This window comes from Astatotilapia calliptera, chromosome 19 (genome assembly GCF_964374335.1).
Source record: "Astatotilapia calliptera chromosome 19, fAstCal68.1, whole genome shotgun sequence".
NCBI lineage: Eukaryota > Metazoa > Chordata > Actinopteri > Cichliformes > Cichlidae > Astatotilapia > Astatotilapia calliptera.
In genome coordinates this window covers 10,007,365-10,028,194 of record NC_137440.1, presented here as the reverse complement: position 1 = coordinate 10,028,194, position 20,830 = coordinate 10,007,365, and the positions used below count along the sequence as shown (strand labels likewise).

Genomic DNA, 20,830 nt, shown 5'->3' with positions numbered 1-20,830 from the left:
GCGGCATTTAATTTGGAGGTGGAAGTGTGTGCATTGTAATATTTTCCCATTTAGCGCTGAGGGACTGGGAGAATTCGGCGGGTCGTTTCGCTTTCACGCTTCGCTAAAGAAAAAGCGAGGACCATCTGACAATAGTTGCTACGAGTCACCTTGGCGCTGCTTTTATCCCGATGTGGTGGCAGATAATTCAAGGTTGTTAATGCCACACAGGCGCCGCTAAATCAGGAGCTGGAGGGGCAGCGCGGCTCCTCTAATCACTGACGGCAGCGTGTTGCTGTTGTTGCTTCGCTGATTAAAACCATTACAGTGCTCGCAGTTTCTCCCTCGCATTACCGCACACGCCCATCTGCCCATGGGGCAAAGGTCATCGCAGAGGTATTAATGTGAAATCCTGACGGCCAACTTCCACAATTCTGCCCTTCATGAGACGCTTTTACACACGAAGGCATAGAAACAAGATCGGATCGTTTAACCCTACTGTAATCACTACTGTATGCTACAGTCACAGCGGGGAAAGCTGTGGTTGGAGGCCGCAGCACGGACAAAATTACTGCAACTGGGGGCAATAACCTGGCAATCTTGTTGCCTTTGAAATGGTTGCTCCAGGGACAGGGAGCAGCTCTGCAACCGCTCACAGTCCGCTGCTGTCTGTGAAACAGCTGTGACTGATGCCATCAGAGGTCTGACTCAGGTCAAACTGGCTCCTCCCACTAGGTGACCTGTGGCTGGTTGTGATTGAGACTGAGGCTGTTGCACGTGCAACCTCTGGAGTGCCGGTCGGTCACCTCAGCAACTCACAGTCCGCCTCACGCAGCATTCATTCATCGCAACCAGCGGCCGAGTGAGAACATCTGAGACAGAAACATCTTAGCAATGATTGCTTGTTTGTTACAATCAGACAGAAAAAAAAGAAACATTTTAAAAGTTCATTTTTATTTATGTGCAGTCCCTCCTGAATGTAAAATTCAACCTGTGTATGCAAAAGATTTATAATAATAAAATTATAAAGCTGCAGTCATTGGCTAACGACCTGTCACTCGCAAGCTGTTAGCCAATGAGCACAGATCCTCCTCTCGGAGAGGCCCGTCCTCGCTGCAGACGTTCACATCGACCACGTCATTTCACAGGATTCTTTTTTTTCAGCTCGATTTTTCTGTTTGTTCACATGCGGATAAACAGATCTGACCAATCAGACGGTTGCATTTGGCAACAAGCGCAGTGATCCTGAACGACCTGCGTCCCTCAGACTCACGGCTGTCTGCTGCTCCCTGATATGATTCCTCCGCCTCAGATGTGGAGCTCCGACCGTCCCGCTGACATCATGAAGTACGAGCGAACGCGTCGACTCTGGAATCAACCAGGAAACTTTCCTGTCTCCGTCTTTCTTCTCACAGCTCATCGTCTCTTCACGTCCACTCTGTTTTTTAACAGTGTGTTCTTACGTTAAACCACAAACTCACATCTAAACTTTGCATTGTGCTGTTCGCTGTGTGACGGCTCCGTTTGTTCAACTCCAAATGAGGAGACCAGCACGGTGCTTGCAGAGGTCAGGGCCGTGGTGTCATGAGGTAAAGGAAAGAAAATGATTTGGATCCAGAAGCTTCGGTTTGTAAAAGTGTTTGTCTGAAAACATGACTGTACGAGGACTGACAATGAAATGGTTAAAAAGCACAATATTTGGGCCCACCTCGTGTACTTAGTGCAAGAACATTCACAGCATGAAGGTAACATTTTGCTGTGCATCTTTTTTATGAGACTAAGATGTTTTGCGGTTCCTCACAGATGATTTTTGGAGCGACATTTCTGAGAAAACGTCTCTTTTCACAGCGAAGGTTGCCGAGCCCTGCCGCGGGGCTTTGATACAGGTAATCGCTCCTCCTGTTTGCAGTCGTGGCAGAGCTGCCGCTGTAATCCACAGCCTCTGCTCTCTGCAAACACACATTCACAGGTTTTCCCTTCCCATCCCTCGCCAGTTTTCCAGGAAAACACAAAGCGACGTCTGCTCTGCAGAAGCCTCGTTATCTTCACATAAACCCTGAAATGTGTTTCTGCACAGATTTTGTCAACATCTCATACGGAGGAACCCACGCTGTGAAATTTGGTCAAATTACACGTAGCGACGTCCTCTGAGATGAAGCTGACTGTTAGTCTGTGACATGTGAAAAGCTGCCAGCCAATCATGTGACGGCAGAGCGATTTAAAAAGTTTAAAAGATTCAAATTCATCAGATCACGTCGCGGCTGCTCACCCACAGCATGAGCGCTGCATTATGAAATGCCCTCACATACACGTGCCATCTGAAGCTACAGTGTGTGTGTGTGTGTGTGTGTGTGTGTGTGTGTGTGTGTGTGTGTGTGTGTGTGTGTGTGTGGCGTTCGACCCCTGGCTCTCAGCAGATGCCAGCGTCTGTTGTGGAGCCCTCTAATGGACGCCCAGCTGGAGTCAGGCACATACAAGGGCAGCCAAGGTCACAGCCACGGCCTCTCAGGACCCCTCATTTGGCAGAGCCATGCAGCCTGTGTGTGTGTGTGTGTGTGTGTGTGTGTGTGTGTGTGTGTGTGTGTGTGTGTGTCCGCTTGGGTATGGCGGGTGTTCTTGTGTGTGTTTGATTCGATTTTCTCGTGTTTGAGACGACGTAACAAAAGGGGCCGTCTCAGGTCGAGAGCCGCTCGCTCATCCTCTCACCTCTGAGCACGTGTGAGTTTATCGTCGCTCAAAGAGGAAACATCCCGAACGTTCTGCAGATCGTCTTTAATCCGTGTCCACACACTCGGTTTGCCGCGAGAAGTCAGTGCTGAGAGCTTGAGGGGAAGCTGATATATGCCGACCTGGTGGGTGTAGTGGGAGCCGTGGTTTTGATCAGCCGTGCGGGCTGCAGGAGTTGAAGGGCGGAGCATCAAACATAATGCCACAGACGGGCCCAGCTCCTCAGCGAGGGTTGAGCGTGGCGCTCAGAGCAGACCTGCTGATTTCTGTAGGTCAAACTTTCAGTTGCAGGATTTTGGGTTTCAACTAAAGACTAAAAGGAAACTCGTTCTTCACGTTTAGTTTAACGTCCGACTTCAGATTGGTGGATGCTGCCACTGCTCCTCCAGCCCAGAACATCACAGTGACCATGCAGCACGGTCCTCACAACAGCACAACCTGCTGCACGGACATCGCCTGCAGCCTGGTTCAGAAACGTGTCCTCGTTATTCTACAGAAAAGTTTACATTCACTGAATCTGCATTTCCAGGATTTACCGTCACATTTAGTCAGAGTACCGACAGCCGCGGGAGCCGTCTGTCATTATTAAAGGTCAGACAGTAATAACTGCACCAGCTGACTGGATGGCAGTGGCTGCTGCACCAAAAACCTCTCAGTGATTACTAGGGGTGCAACGATATTCGTATCGATATTGAACCGTTCGATACAGTGCTTTCGGTTCGGTACGCATATGTATCGAACAATACAAAATTTGTAATTTATTTTATCAACTTTCCTTCTGACGATGCTGTCTGTGTCGACCGCTCAGTGAATCTGCGTTCGACTACTCCGCCTAGGCTGCACTGTCGAGCGCAGATCCGCTGAGCGCTCAACACAGACAGCATCATCAGAAGGAAGAGCACAGGGCAAGCTAGCGAGACAGAAGTTAAGCTCTCCATTTGCAACATGGCAAATTGAACCTCCCCCACCCTCATTCAGATCTGGCGTTTGGAATTATTTTGGTTTTCATGTGACGTATGACCCTGAAGGTAAGCGAGTCATGGACTAAAGTAAAACAGTATGTTGGATGTGCCACGCAATGCTTAATTACATGGGTGGGAACTAGTGTGTTAGCGCAGTTAGCTCGTTAACGTGTTGGCCGTCTAGCCCCATGCACTGGGCGATCAGGGGTAGCTCGTTAACGGAGATTTGCCGTGTTGTGGTGTTAAGGTCATTTCAACGAGATTAGCCTGAAAGCACTAGTGGGAACACGACGAATATGACTGCACATTTACATCATCCTAGTGCAAAGACAAGTGGAAGCAGACAAAAACAACAAGCATGCATGCTACAAACTTTACCCGAGTCATTTAGACAGCCGTTAGCGCATGATTCTCCTTATGGGGACCTGACATGTTTAATATGCTGCTGAGAATATAGCCCAGAAGAAGCGGATAGTATAGCTTTTTATTTTGGAAAGAGACATTTCTCTGTAATAAACTCTCTTTTCCAAAGATGAGTGATTCCTCAATCAGATACAGGGCTCGCAATATCGCTAGCCCGACGTCCCGGGGCTAGCGATTTTTCCAGTCGGGCTACCAAAATCTATCTCTGCCCTGCCCGTCGGGCTATTGTAGGAAGGAAAAATATATGTCAATGCTTTTGCATTCTTTCAGAAATGTAGCTGGGTAATTATGTCATTGGCATCGGTGAGCCACTGTCAATATGTGACATATTGCAATCGCGTTTGAATTTGCGCTTGTTTTTTGCTTTCACTTTGCAATCGCGTGAACTGTGTATAGAGAGCGACAGCACTGATCTGTGAGTGATGATAATTTGCACACCAATTCCTCTGACATCGTCTTATCAATCGTTAGCTTACTACGCAAACATGACGAGTGAAATCTCCCGCAGCAAGCTTAAACATGTAAGAGGATGCAGAGAATCGCTGAGCTTATGTGAGTGTGTGTGTAAAAGCAGCAGGATATATATTTTAGTTCTGCTGAGCCAAATAAGACAGGTCAGGGTGAAGAAGTGACAGCCAAAGAAAAGCTTACCACAAAACATAAAAGTTATGACAAATCAGACTATAAGGCAAAAAGAAAGTGCAGCTTTATGGTTTCATGGACAAAATAATTTCTGTGGCTGCAATATGACGAGCTATATAACCGGGGCTGCACATAAGTGGTCCGCATTCGCTGTCAAAATAAAAAACACGCAAAGGGTTAGGGTTAAATTTAAAAACTTTAACTTTTGAGTTAAAATATATATTTATAATTTTAATAAATGACAAATTAAAAAGACATGAACATTTTTTTTGTATCGAAAAAATATCGAACCGTGACACCAAAGTATCGAACCGAACCGAACCGTGAATTTTGTGTATCGTTGCACCCCTACACAGCAAATCCAGCATGTCCAAATTAACACTGTCAGATTTGATTTCAACACTATTAAAGTGTCTATATGGGTCCACACCAGAGAGTGTTAATTTAACTCTTTTTGGAGAGTTGGTACGTTAACTCTGATTTAGTGTTAAACACCAAATCTGTCTGGAGTTGATAATTTAACACTTGGTGTTAAGAGTTTATATATTAACTCTCAAAGAGTATTTTAGTTTAACTACGTAAGAGTTATCTTCTAATTCATTCTAAAAAGCGGGAATTTTACTGTTCTGAACTTCTAGAAATTTCTTTTGGAAATAAACATTTACTAAAAAGATGCAATGGTTTTTGAAAAACATTTATTCTGAACTGTGCACCACAATTTCAAAACATTATCTGAAAGATGTAACAGTGTACATGTTCTCACTTTTATTAGAATTTTGTTTATCAAAAGGTCTGACATGGTAAATGCAAATAACAGCATTCTCATCACTTATTTCTTCAATACAATATGCATGTCCTTCATTCATCACTTTGTGGAACTTCAACACACTTCTGCTCTCCCCCATATTCCATCTTCACAAGCATATCCTGTGTGGAGATCGAATAAAAATTAGTTGACACTAATTAACGGCACAAATAATCCAGTAAACAATTGCAGCACAGTAAAAAAAAAAAGGAATCCTCTTTGAGCCATTACTTGTGTAAAGTATTTTCCCAAAAGACAAAGACACAGGCAACAGGTAATACTGAACTAAATGTAAAACCTCAACCTTTTTCATTTTTACCTAAACCGTGTGCACAAAACTCTGGAGGGATCTATGCTAACGTAGAATCCAGTCAGGACGCCTGCTACTGCTGTTTGCTCGTTTTTTTAGTTTTTTTTTTATGGGCGATCGTTTTCAGGCTTCAAGTAGCACCATTATACCAACATTTCACATTCTAGACATTGTTTTAGGTGTATTTGACCAAAGATTTGACTGAAAATTCACATGCAAGCTTTTTTTCAAGGCTGTGGTATTTGCCCGCAAACAATACCTTTCAGCTAGCTAAAACAGAATATTATGCTATCAGCGAGCAACATGGCTAATGCCTTTCACACAGCTTTGTCTCAACTCCAAAGAGCCACAGAAGTAAAAGCTAATAACAATTGAAACAATCTTTGAAAAAATGACTTACCAAGCATGGCAAACAACTCAAATATGTAGAGCAAAATGTTCTGAAACGGCTTCACTTCAGCTTCGATTGGAGCCGTGCTGGGGGCGGAGTCTGTGAATTTACTCTGTTGGTGTCATAGCCCCTCTAGGAGTTCAGAGTTAAGACGTCAAGAGTTAATGTTTCCATTGTAACACCTCCAGATTTGACAGAGAAACACTCATTTTTAACACTCGATTTTAACTACTATCATTTTACACCTCAGAGTTACATTAAAAGAATGTGACTCTGCTTAGAGTAAAATTAACTCTACTTTTGCAAGGAGACTATTAACACCAAAAAATTTAACACTTTTGAATTTGCTGTGTAGTGATTACGTTGGTTACTAGTTGCTTTTAGTTTTCCCTGTTGTCTGCAAACACTGCTAGCTACTATCCTAGCTGGGGTAAAACTCGAGAAAGAGCGACAAAAATCAGAAATGTAGAAGGTTCGCCTTCAAAGTAAAAGTTGTGAAACAAGTAAAGCCTGAAATAATCAAACGCAATGATTCCCAAAGTGTACGCTGGGGTCCCCTTGTGGGCGATGAAGGTACTGCAGGGGTGCTGCTGTAATAACAGAAAATGTAGTTTGTGTACATGTACAGCTACAGACTTATTTAAATAAAAAGTTAATGTAAAACTGGTAACAGGAGATGTTCAGTTTGTGATATTCAACAGTCTGTGCTGTTCATGGTTTTTGCGTAAATTTGACAAAGAAATGCGTCACTCTCTTTGATTAGAGTGAAAATTTGGGAGGGATTTTCTGTTTTGAGTTTGAGTTTCTTTCATGAAAGAAATCAAGAAACGTTTTTACAAATACAGAAATTTGACAAGTACTTTCTGTAAACTCAAAGTGCTGCACAGATGTTTCTGTCATTATTGTTCTCATTTCCTCAACAGAAGATGATTTGTCTTTGAACGGACTATTAGCATAAATAAAATCAGTCTGCTGGATATCACCAGATTAGAAGAGACTCCATTTTTGAGCTAGCGTTAGCTTATCACTAAAAACCAAATGTCATACAGACTCGACCACAAACTACAAATATGTACAGGGCTCTCAAAATTTCAAAATCCCTGGTAGCCCTTCGGGCAGGGACTCTTCAGTTTTTGCTAGCCCAAAATAAATGTAAGTAGCCCGAATAAAAAAAGAGAGCAATTTTTTGATTGATGTTTTGTTTCCTTTACAATATTATACATTAAAGTTTAATATTGTAAAGGAAACAAAACATTAATCAAAAAATTGTTGAAAAACAAATTACAACATTGTATAAAAATTACAATCATCAACTCAAATACTTGGTTCTAATTGAACAGAAATTTCTATGAATTTGTAAGAACTGTGTAGGACTTGAATCAGTCTGTGTCAGATCCTGAATTTGAAATTTCCACCGAAGTCACGGGTAAGAGACAAGTGGAACCAAGATCTAGGCCATTTGCTTTTTGAAGTTTGCAAAGACTGCTAAATTGTGCCAGTGGTAGTTCACTCTTTGCAACATAGTACGCTGTTCTAAACAGATTTTTCAGGTTTATTTTTAGTATGTTATTTGCAATTGGTGTTTGTTCTGGGAAAGATATTGCAGACTGAGCAATAATGCATTTCTTGCATTTCTCATGGGTTCTAATGGGGGCCTTTCTTAAAATGACTGGTCCCAGTAACAAAGGCGCTTGTCGACTCAGAAATCGAGAGAAAACCAACAACACACCCGGCAGAACATTATGTTATTTACACGGGTGCACATAAGTGGTCCGCATGTGCGCATTCGCTGTCAAAATAAAAGACGCGCACCAGATAAGAAGTTGCAACGCGTGTTTGCGTCCATATAAAAAGCACTGTTTTTGTGCGCTAGAGTGGGATTTTCACGGCACATTCTGCACCACATCTCTGTGCGTTCATCATTTGTTTGAAGCCAGCTCACCTCCTGCAACCACTTTTCCGAGAATACGCGCTTCTTTTGTGGTTCGGACTCCTTCTGACATTTGTTTGGAGGTGGAGGAAGACCAAAGTAATTGCTTAAAGGAGCTTCTTCGACATCTTTAAGAGTTCTAAACAAATGTCTGTCCTCCTCCAGAAAATCTTATGTATGCAAACACGCGTTTCAACTTCTTATCTTGTGCGCGTTTTTTTTTTTATTTTGACAGCGAATGCGCACCTGCGGACCACTTATGTGCAGCCCCGGTTATATAGCTCGTCATATTGCAGCCACAGAAATTCTTTTGTCCATGAAACCATAAAGCTGCACTTTCTTTTTGCCTTATAGTCTGATTTGTCATAACTTCTCCGTTTTGTGGTAAGCTTTTCTTTGGCTGTCACTTCTTCACCCTGACCTGTCTTATTTGGCTCAGCAGAACTAAAATATGTATCTTGCTGCTTTTACACACGCACTCACATAACGGTCAGCGATTCTCTGCGCGATCAACCTCTCATATGTTTAAGCTTGCTGCGGGAGATTTCACTTGCCATGTTTGCGTAGTAAGCTAACGATTAATAAGACGATGTCAGAGGAATTGGTGCGCAAATTATCATCACTCACCAATCAGTACTGTCGCTCTCTATACACAGTTCGTGCGATTGCAAAGTGAAAGCAAAAAACAAGCGCAAATTCAAACGCGACTTCAATATGTCACATATTGACAGTGGCTCACCGATGCCAATGACATAATTACCCAGCTACATTTCCGAAAGAATGCAAAAGCATTGACATATATTTTTCCTTCCTACAATAGCCCGACGGGCAGGGCAGAGATAGATTTTGGTAGCCCGACTGGAAAAATCGCTAGCCCCGGGACGTCGGGCTAGCGATTTTGCAAGCCCTGATGTACCAGAAAGGAAATTTAGTAACATCCACGCTCCGGGGCGCCAGATGAAATTATAAGCTGTAGCTAACAATTCGTCCACATTAGCAGGTGAAGTAACATTAGCTAACATTAGCCAGGAGCCAAAACTCTGGTGAGCATCAGCAGAACATCCTTTGAGTCAGGGTCAGATCTCCAACTCCAAACTGTCTGTTCAGTCTGTTGCCCGTTTGCAGAACATCCTGCCAGCGTAACAACCAGCACAGCTCGCCAGCTATCAGCTGACCGGGTGGTCGGGGCTCCCGATGCTCCTGCAGCTGTTCTCAAACTTTCTCTGACCTCTGAGTGAAGGTTAAAGGCAGAGTGAATCTTTACTCCCTGATAAATAAACGTGTTATAGCTGTTTTAAGAACTGGAATTAAAGTTTAAATTTGGGAGGAAGATGCAGAAACATGTGAACCAGCATGTTGACGGATCTCCAGAAATGAACAAATGATGTGTTTTAATATTTATTCAGCTGTATTCTAAACACCAGCTGTTTGTTAAAAGAAGACTCGTAGAATAAAAAGAAAATAACTTGAACATCTGACCTGTTTGTCTTTTGTTCAGTGAGCTCTGTACGTTATAAAGTTTATTGATTCAGTAAAGCCGCACACCGCTCCGTATCACAGCCTTTCATTAATGATCAGAACATTGAGCAGATCAGTCCTGTGTTTACAGCAAGCTTTCAAACTTATTTCTCCTTAATGATCCTTTTCTAGCCGAACATCTTGTTAAAGGGCCTATAAATATTTTTTTAGATGTTTTAATGAACGCAGGTGATTAACCATCTTATTTACCATCGTCAGTGTGAATCCACACTGACATTAATCACAGTAAAAATAAAAGGAAATGATGTCACCAGCTAACCCGATCCAAGACAGTGACTTACGTAGGGCTGGACCGCTAATCTGGCATAGCGGACATTTTCCCGGTGGGCTGACACACAAGCACTGACAGCAGCTCATTAATTACTGACACCGGATTGTCCAATCAGATCTCTCAATGTCACCGGCCCCTCCCCTACCTTTGCTATGCTCTCACGCAGCTCGTAGTTTTAGTGTGGAATAGTGATGGTAAATTTGATTCTTTTTACTGAATCGAGTTTTAATGAGTCACTCACCAAAGTGAATCGGGTTTTTTGAGTCATTTGATCCACTGAGTCAGTTGACCAGAGAGTGCAAAAAATTTACATTTTCACTCAAACTTAATTTGTTTCTCTTTTCATGTAAATCCCACTGCTAAGATGAATGATTCTAAAAAAACCCAACTATTTTATAGAGCAAAAAAGAGCAAAAACATTTCTAAAATTAAGCAATTTCCTATCAAAATTGCTTAATAAACATTTATTTTGTTTATTTTTATTTTATTAGTATTTTCCTTAAATGTGTTAAATATATATTTTCTCATCTAAATGTCCACTGACCTGTGAGCCGGGGGCGGTAATGCGCCTTAACATTGATTGCCAACCAAGAAGAAGAAGCTGTGAGCCAGGAGGGAGGGGGTTAGTGAGTCCTGAGTGATTTGCTTACGCTTACGATTCAACACAGGAAGGGAGGGGGTTGTCAATACCCGATCCGTACCCTGCATGCGCAAATCTTACGTCACTTCCTCTCTTTGCCAACATTGCGACATTCAATATATTTGAATGATACGGTTAGCGCCCAGTTAGCTCCTAGCATTTCTCAACAGCTCTGCCTCCTTTTCGACTACCGGGACATTTAAACAATGGATAATCCGTATCCGCAACAAATTTTTGCTTTTCTCCTCAAGAGAGAGCGTTCCCCGATTGAACAACAGCGCCGTAAAATAAGAAGAATGGTGCCTAATGACAGAGTTAATAATACAGACTTTATAATATGTCACAATTTACTGGCAATTGACAGTGACAGCGGACATTATCATCACTATTCCAACAATCCTCTCCACACAGACAAGCATAAACACACTCGACTATCACTAAATCACATTTAACACACGTTTGTAATGACGCTAATTCAGTTTACAGTAGGGTTCATTCGCTCAGTCAGCAGGTGGCGGTATCCTCGTACACTGGGGAGTACACTGCCATTAAAATTCAGGCCAGATGAATGGCAGCGTTGAGCATGAGCCGCTGCTAACAGCTAAAGTTTAGCCTTTAATTATTCTAATCATTAATTATTTAATTATTGCTGCTACGAACCCAACAAACAACCGTAAAAACCTGATTAAAACCTGTTTCAATATCTATAATCAAACAAAATCCAATAAATACGTCACTGGGCTGGCTGGACCACAAAGGCCAGTCTCAGTGCAGCATTGGACAGTCTGCTGCAGAGACCCGCCGTCCCTCCCAGCTGCAGGTGTTGTCCTTTAGAAAACGTTATCGTGAGCACGGGATCATTTGCATGCAGAGTTTACGAGCTGTTTACAGACCAATGGACGGGAATGAGAGGTCGCGTCAGCCACAGCTGCCTCTGTGATGCAGCGCAACAGCATCAGCGCACTGACATGTAAACAGGCTGCTGCACTATATGAGTGTGTTAGCTGAAGTCCATCCATGCAGAAACGTGACCAAATACGCATGAATACGTGTGTGTGTGTGTGTGTGTGTGTACGGTGATCTGTGGCAGAGATAAGTGAGGTTTAGCTCACAGACCAGGACACACGTCTCTAACACGACCTCCTCATGAACGCAGCACCGTGACCACAGAAGCCCCGCCCACCTGTCTAATGTTCAAATTCGGTTTATGAAGAGCAGCCAATCAGAGGAAGGTTGCTGTGAAGGGTGTGATTAAATCACCAATGTCACATATCAAAATCCCATTTCCTCCAGTTCCTTTCACAATAAGAGTCCTTGACATATAAAGTTATAAAGTTACTGTTGTATATGAAAAGTTTAACAGACACAGCTGCAACATATCAAAGACGTGCTTTTGCATTTCTGTCTTCGTGCAAGTTTGCAGCAGTGCATCTGCACCTTTTCCACTCCGGCCCCCGATGTGTTGCTGCTAAAGGTGAGCCGACGGTCTGTGGTTAAAACTCTGAGTGGTTTAAATCACTTCCCCCTCAGATCCTGTGTACATCTTTCATGAAGCTGGTGGGCAGTTTGCTCCTAACTGCAGCAAAAACGTTCAAATGTTTTGCAGTCCTGATTCACCCTCGGCCTCCCTTCACGTCGCTACACGACGTTTTCAGGAGTTTAAAGAGGCGTGCAGGAAATCAAAGCTTTTATCAGGAACAGATTTGGTGCTGAAACACTGGATTTGATTATGAGGTCCATGGTTGACCAGTGTGTTTCATGAAAGTGTCTGCACGAGAGTTAAACCATGTTTTATGCTGAATTATTGCTGTACAGCAGGATGAAAGAGAGATCCTCAAATAACAGTGCAGAATATAAATGTAGTGAAAAGAAGCCATGATGCAGATCACAGCAGCACTTTGCAGTCAGAGCGCCGTCCTGCAGCAGCTACGTCACTGTTTTTGGTGTGATTTATCAATTTGTGTTTCATATCTGGGACTCTGACTGTAAGCAACCTTTCACTGATTTATCACAAACAGATTGCAGCTAACTCCTGACTCGCCTCCATTCAGTTGCAGACAGCAGACTGCGAGTGCTCCCCGTCTCCAGTCCAGTCCACGGTTTTCCGAGTGTGACTGAGGAGATCCTCAAGGTTGCACAAAGACATCTGGCTACAAAAGGCCCCTCCCCTTTTTCTGTGACCTCAGCCAACTCTCTCCTGATGAGTTTATGATCTCGGCCGCAGCTTTCAGGTCGTGCTGAATAAGATAAGAAGCTGTTTGTAAATTTTGGTCAGTTCTGGAGTGAGAAAGGAGGCGTGGCCGTTATGTGACCATGAACACGCTCATGCTGAGGGTTCATCACTGATTACCAGGTGATGCTACGATGTGTGTCCATGTTTGGTGCTGCTTCCAGTGACAGCAGCAGCCTGTCGGTGACCGTGGATGCTGAATCTTCTCAGAAACTCGATGGTTAAATGATCTGGAGAAAGCTCTGCTCAGCTCGAGCTCCTCGCCGCAGCTTCGTGACCTGCGCTCGTTTAGCAGACGTACCGTGCGAGCAAACAAGCACGCAGCGATGTCGATGTCTTGTTACCGGCAATGGTGACATCATTCCTCACCTCCAGCAACTTCCAGGTCTAATTCTGTACATGTGATCCCAGTAGACCCGAGCTACCGCCGGGCTGCGTTTCTGTCACCGTCAGCACTCTCTTTCATGCAGCCCGTGGGCTTTGACACGCTCCCGTGTTCGTTTTTTTGGCTTTCCGCTGGAGCACAAACGCACCCGGAGCACATTTCATCGCCAGTGAGCTCTGATCAAACAACAGTTGGCACGCAGGTGAAAGGAACGCGAGTATGTGTGTGTGTGTGTGTGAGAAAAGTCAACATCATCTTTCATGTCTGTTTGACGCCGCTCTGCGCCCGCCGTCCCTCTGATCTGCCGACTCTTCCTGTATATCTAGCACGGCTGCCGGCCGTGTGAGTAAATGCCAGGCTCGCCGCCCCCCGCCCTTTAACAAACACCCCGCTGGGACTGCAACCACACACGTCAGCGATTCCTCAACTTCACTTCTGCGTCCCAGACCACAGGAAACAGTCTTAATTCTAATTATTCAAGATCAAATTTACAGAAATGAGGTTGTCCGTCAGCAGGCTGGCGCTCCTCACTTCCTGTCACATTTCTGCAGTTCCTGTGCCCCCAGCGTCTGCGCAGAAATCCATGCTCTAAACACGCGTTTCTTTTTTTATGTCAAGCATAGTGGAAGCCCCACCCACCCGTTTACAAGGAGCAGCCAATCAGAAAAGAATTGGTTTAATAGTGTTAAGTTTTGTATTGTTCATTGTCATTTATGCTTAGAAATATTTAACCATATATGCTTAGAGGTGTATAATCATTTGAAGATTGAAAGAATGTCTCATCCTAGGAGGTCTGTAACAACTCTGTGTAGCATGAAGAGGGGAGTGCGTTCACTCCTCTACAGAGTGTTCTGGCATAGATCCGTATCTTCTCTTGTTGATATATGGCATAGCACACACACACACACACACACACACACACACACACACACACACACACACACACACACACACACACACACACACACAGTATTCTTTGTTCACATGTATACCTATGTAAGATGTTATATGTTAATGACCCTATATTCATGTAACCACAATAAAAGGAGTGCTATGGGGAACCTGGCTGAGAGTCTGACGGAGGTCAAGTGGTGGAACGACACTTGGCTCCAGGCAGGACTCCCTCATGCATGAGTAACATGAAGAACTTTGCCTACTTCGGGTCTTGCTTGCTGTGTAATTATATTGCCTTCAACGTTCCAACGAATAGGTTCAAGCTACAAACCTATCAAATAGGGCGGAGCTAAGAGGGCTTGTTTCAGACAGGATGAACTGCCAAGGACAAAAGGATTATTATGAACTGTGAATCATGCAAAGCTGATCTAGTACAGGAATAAAAACAAGTCTCCTTCTAGCTTCACAGATCAACGATTGGACGCTTTGTTAGTACAGTGACCTCACAGTAGCCATGTCATTGGTCAGCTAGCTGCTGTGGCCACCTGTGACATCATCCACCTGTCAGTCAAAGAGGCCACGCTCCCAGTAATGCAAACTTTAAACTTTTATATAACAACAGTTTTCATGAAGGGGGAAATTCTCCAGAGAAACCAGAACATGTTTCTGCGCCCATGTTTGTCCTGAAAAAGTTATTGATGAATAACTTGACATTCATGTTCCCCAAGTTGCAAACTCACCTGTGCACACTGCATGCGTCTCTCACTGCACAACGAAGTGTGCAGCTACTATGAGTCAGACCACATAGATGCTCCGTACTGAAGCTGCTTCACTGCTTTTCCAGAGACACAGTCGAGAGCGACGCTTTAACCCTTTAACACTAAGAGTTTCATATCTGACACGAGGTTTGTGAGACCTCTGCGTCATCGGTGGGATTTTATTAATCTGAAGAATTTGAATAAATTTCCAAAATTATTCAAATGCCAGAAGTTTAGATGTGAATGAAGCCAAAAACTAAAGAGCAGCAATGTTTGGAGTGCTGGTGACGTCCTCGCTGATACTGTGCTGATGAAACACGATCACAGGAGGATGGGGAACTGAGGTTAAACTGCTCTTATTAAAGGTTTTTGGGGAGACAAATGTCTGAACACAGAGAATCTGAGTTGATGCGTCCGCAGCACCAGTTCAGTCACTGCTGCCGTGAGAAATCCTGATCCTCAGCTTCACGCCCGCTCGTAGATGAGCTGTGCGCTCAGCTTTCCCAGCTCGCCGTCGTCCCGTGTTTACCTCCTCCATCCCTCTCTGTGACTCACAGTTTCAGTGTCCTCGTGTCCTTCAGACAGCATCGCTGTAACCTGCTCCCCTCCCCTGGGCCCGGCCTGCTCAGGCAAAGACAGTAACAGAGCACCATGAAATGAGAGCGTTTCCACTGTGGAGCACAGCGAGACACTCGGCTCAGCAACAGCAGCACCGCCAACAAACACCAACCCACTGAACTTGGTGCTGAATCTGTTATTAAAGAAAGGTTTGATCACGTTTGTATTGAGTGGGTTCTGTTCAGGTTTCGCATGGCGGGAGGTCACAAACACACAAAAAGCCTGCACTCATTATATTAGGGCAGCTTTTCAGCCTGGAAGCTGCAAAAAGCTCAAAAAGATTCACATGAAATGTGTCTCGTACTTATTAGAGGAAGAGCAAAGGCTCATGGGAGTGCGGCGGCTCGGGTTCGGTCGGGGAAGCTGTTTAACACGCCGGGATAACTTTCACTTATCTGGATCTTCTTAACCTCCTCAGCAAGCAGTCGAGCTACAGTGCTGAGCTGTGTTTCACAGATTAACCAGGTCACCTCACCTGTTTCTGGGGATCATCGCCATGGTAACTGATGAGCAGGTTGGGTTTGAGTAAGATCGGTACTCTCAGTCTGTGCCGTACCTCACAGATGTATTAAGAAATCCCCGATCAGGCGCGTTATCTGTGCGTACAACGCCATCAGCTGTGCGCCGTGCGAGGGTTACTGCTACCCCTCCCCACTGTCCTCACCTAAACCTGGGTGTAACACAGCAGACTGGCGCCCCTCAGCATCCTGCTGTAGCGCCGGTATCTCTTTGCAGCCCGTTCTTCCACAGCCAGCACGCCAACATGCAGACACCAGCGTGCAGCTTCTCCGTGAGATAAGATCTTAGAAATGAGCTGGATGCTGTTATGAACGTCGTTCTGGAGCTTTTCTGTTGATCTCGACGAGGCGACCTGCTCAGACAGCGATTTCTGACAGCGGCTCTCATCAGGCTGATTGATGCTGCTGAGGATGTGCTGGCACACCGATGCACTCTGCAGCATGTTCCTGCAGAACATGTGTGCGCATCCGTAAGCAGCTTGTCCTTCCTCATAAATCATTTGCAAAGATGATTTTGGAGAAGAGCTGCAGAGGTGATGGGACTTCTTTTCTCCGTCACCTGCAGTGTTACTACCACCTGTAGCTCACCTGCAGAGCGCCCTCCCCCCACGCTACAGCAGCATACATGCATGAGATAAACCAAAGCGGGACCCGCCCAGACACCAGCTCCACCGTCAGAGCCTTTAAAGTCGTTTTTAGTCACCACTTTTATCCAGTTTGTTCCCTGAGCACTAAGAAGTCGGAGGAAACTACTGAGGCACAAAAGGCCAAATGTGCCAATATATGTACGCACACCTCTCCACATGCTGAGGAGAAGCAAAGGAGACCGCCAACAAATAAATGAAAAGAATATTTTGCTTCTCCACATTGTTTTGTGTCACATGACTGACTTACCTTTGAGATCACTTTGCATCAGCAGTCATTCAAAGGAAATTCCTCTGCAGTACTTTGGTCTGATGCAGAACACATTCTCAGCTCTGTGGAAGTCACCATGTCACCAAACATACAGCTGAGGTAAAGGTCGGCTGTAAACTCAAAGGCTGCTCACACAGGGTCAACATGTCTGCCTATATTTGGTCCTCAGTGTTAGCTACAATTAGCTCAGGTGAAGCTTAGCACACAGCTAGCAGCTACAGCCACCTGTGTCATTCACCTGTCAGTCAAAGAGGCCACGCCCCTAATAATGCAGATTGTAAGTCCAACTAGCGATCAGCTGCTTGTGCCTTTCTAATTTCTTTTTTACAGAAATATCGCTGACATCTGCCGAGCTTCTACTTTGTGACCTGCATGTAAAAAACCTCAGTAAAGCGGCGCTAACCTGCTTCTATTTGCTCCCCGAGGCTGCAGGAAGAACTCACTTATCCGAGCAGATTGACTGTATACTCGCCTTGAGCTGCAATTAAAAAAGAGCATTTGGCCCCCTGATATTTTAAGAAGGATTGGGTTATGAGGAAGACTGACATTTTTTAAGCCAGCTAAGGGTTTTTTGTTTTTTTTAAAGGTGTTTTCTCAGCATACAAAGAGAGCAAACAGCATCAGGCACGATTTTCTGGTTTAAACGTGGACTTTTTAATAAAAAAATGACAATTTCTGGTTGTGATTTTGAGGTTAAACGGTAAGCAGGCAGGAAAGGACCAGATTTAAAATGAAAAAGTGACAGCTGGTGGTAAAAAAAAAAAGAGCTAACACAGTGAGGTGATGTGATCATATTTCTTGGTTGAGATATCAGGATGTAATGCTCTCGGTAAGCAGGCTCGCAGTGCTTTTTTTAAGGATACAGGACAGAAGAGAGCCATAAATAATGAGAAAAAGCAGGATGGAAATATGCCGCGGACACCAGACGGTGATGAAGAACATAGAGGAGGAGGGGAAGACAGGCATGGAAAAAGAAAAGGATGAGCGAGATGAAAGGAGGAAGAGGGAGCGAGGGAGAGGAAGCCGCTAATTCGGTGGCCAGGCAGGCAGGCGTGGAGGAAGGGATTTGGAATGAGCTCTGGTCCAGATCCCTGCCTGTTAGACTGACACAGCAACAACCCTGCCACGGGCCTAATCCTCCAAATCAGCCCTCCACCACGGGAGCAGAGACGAGCAAGGATTGGAGGGGAGGACTGCGAAGGGGAGAGGAAGTAAGGAACGAGGGGAGGATGAAACATGGGAAGAAGTGGAGGGAAAAGATAAAGGATGGAGGGACGAGAGCGGGGAGAAGTGAAAGGAGGAACGGGAAAACAACAGAGGGCCAATTTGGCTGAGAAGGATGGAGCGGGGAGAGACAGGCGAGAGGAGGAGAGGCGGGCGAGAGACACCAGGGGAGAATGGAGGAGAAGGGAAGAGAGAGAGGCTGTTTGAGCTGGCGTTTCAGCTCCATCCAACAGCAGGTCTGCCCGGCACTAATGAGTGTGGCTGCTGCATGTGTGTGTTGTGAGGGTGGGGAGGAGGAGTTGGTGGAGAAGCCTGGCACTGCCAACCACCTCCACCACTTCAATCCTTGTTTCTGCCCCCCCCCCCCCCCCCCCCCCTCGCTCATTAGTATGATTGAATGCCCCCCTCCCTCTCTCGTCTGCTATCTGCCAGGGTCAGTGTGCATGCACAGCTTCTCCAAACCCACCACCCATCTCTTGCTATCTCTCTCCCCACAAAGCAGGCACTGCCTCTGGGCGCTTCTTGCAGCTCGGCTGGCCTCGCTCCCAACATCCGAGGAGTTAGAGGTTGTGGCCTTGAGTCACTCCCGCCTCTTTCACCTCCTCCGGGGGAGAAAAGCAGCTTCTCACTTGAGATGGTTTCCTCATCAGCCTCCTCCAGTTCCCTGAAACCACGTCCATCATTGATTGGTTAAAGGTGTCAAAGGGCAACGAGGCCGCCTCGGTGAGCACGGAGACGGGGGCCAGGTCAAACTGACTTTAGATCCCGGGCCACAGATTTGATCTCACTGCTTAAAACACTTTTTTCTTCTGAACACACTCACATCCATAACACAATGACACATCTGAGATGAGCAGCTATGGGTTTATTTTTGGTGCTTTCAGAGGTGTCTGGCTTCCATGAACTCTAAAAAACAAGATCTGGATCTCGTTTCTTCTCTCGGGTTAGAAGTCAGCACCTTCCTCTCCCTTGCCGCAGGGTTTCTTCTCCCCTCTCTGGAGGCTCCGTCTCTGGTTGGTGAGGTCGTTGCAGCAGAAACAAAAGTCCTAAAGGTTCTGCAGATGAACCTGTTGAAGGATTGTGAGCAGTTGCAGCTGACTCCCTCCGGCTCTATGACGGGGTCTCACCTGTGCAGCTTTCCTGAGGATGAATGATGTGGATGCTGTAGCGGTTTGTTTCGGTAAAAAGGAAGCTGAGCCTGAAGGTCAAAGCTCCCATCCTCACTCGTGACCTTGAGCTGTGCGCAGAGGCTGAAACAGGCTGGGCTTTCCCTTAGAGACAGGGAGGAGCTGTTACTTCTCCACATGGCTGAGGTAGTTCAGCATGTGACCAGGATGAATCCTGGACGAGGTGTTTCAGGCTCGTGGAACAGGGAAAGTCCGAGCACTGCCCCTGCAGCCCACCCACAAAAGGATGGACGGATTAAATGTTCCTGTTCTGACGCTTTAAGTTTGAAGTTGGAGATTTCTGATGTGTCACATTTCACTTTTTCTGTCACAAACATGGGGGTAGATTTGGTTTGAGCATGGAGGAGGGTCTGAAAGATGCTACCAGGACGCTTTGGGAGTCAGACACTTCTTTCCTGTTTTTATGAGCTGATTTATGGTATCAATGAAATGAAGCACACTGACAACAAGGACAGGTGACTCGCCGGCTCTCTTAGCTGTCTGTGTGTTAATAAAGATTTTGTGATGTGATATTTTCCTTATTTAAACTTCAGTCCTACTGCAGTAAACGGTCTGAGAGTAAAGCTATCCTTCTCTGCAGTTCTCACTATGAGCAGAGCCATCCAGCAGGCCGGATCGGACCCTTCGGTGGCCAGCTTTTAGTCCACACGCCACATGTTTGACAGCCGTACTGTGGAGACAGGATGATGGAAATGAGGCTCAGGTGTGGGGAGCATTTCTGTTGATGGAAAGAGAAAAGCAGGAGTGCAGTGTTGTGGGATGGTGCTCAGTATGGCGTTACACAGTCACACGGAGAGACGCGCTACCCCCCCACCGAGGGCCCTCTTTAAAAATTCATTCAGTCAATAATGACCCTTCGCCCTCCCAGCCTCTCTGAGGAGCTCGCATGGCTGCCTCCTCCCACACCGCCACCCTCTTCCTCAGCCTCACACACACACACACACTCCTCTGTGTCTCACATTAACCGAGCCGCAGCAGCGCCATTAGCTCTGCTATCACGTACGGCTAACTGCTAGCTGCGCGCTGCAGTCACATCTCTCATGATTAACTGCTTCTTCTGCGTCTGACAGATGTTGGAGTCGATTTTCCCTCAAACGACACGAGCAAAGAGACACCTTCTGATTCGCCACTGGCTCAACAAATTAGCAATCTATGTGGCGGCGAAGCTAGGCGAGATAAGCGTCACGCCACGGTGAGGATGGGACTTTGATCCAGTCGGCCATGTTGCCGGCTCTCCTCTGAGATAATTCCCATTTATCTGATTAGTCTCTGCTGCATCTTGGAGCAGGAGAAGACAGTAAATTATATGTTTCGGGGACGTTGGAGTGGCACCGGGACCTGGATGAGAAGCAACAAATTGGATGTAGTGAAAGTCTGGGCGGAGAGCCAAGCTGTTCCTCGCAGCGGTGTCACCGAGACTGAGCGCGAGCCATGTTTGAACTTCATTTGGCGGTTATGCAGAGTAGGACTTCTTCTCTTGTT

The 20,830-nt window shown here is 45.5% G+C and overlaps 2 long non-coding RNA genes across 2 annotated transcripts in view; both read right to left on the bottom strand.

The window, feature by feature from the left end:
• Positions 1–17,154, bottom strand: part of LOC145422548 (uncharacterized) — a 30,239-nt gene extending 13,085 nt beyond the window's left edge. The window contains exon 1 of the long non-coding RNA XR_013903858.1: positions 16,917–17,154. This is a non-coding gene — a long non-coding RNA (uncharacterized LOC145422548). The remainder of the gene's footprint in view (positions 1–16,916) is intronic.
• On the bottom strand, positions 5,412–6,373 carry LOC145422536 (uncharacterized). The gene is made up of 2 exons (XR_013903846.1): positions 6,249–6,373; positions 5,412–5,660 (listed from the first exon to the last, which is right to left on the bottom strand). It is a non-coding gene; the product is annotated as an uncharacterized LOC145422536 (long non-coding RNA).
• Positions 17,155–20,830: the final 3,676 nt, after the last annotated feature.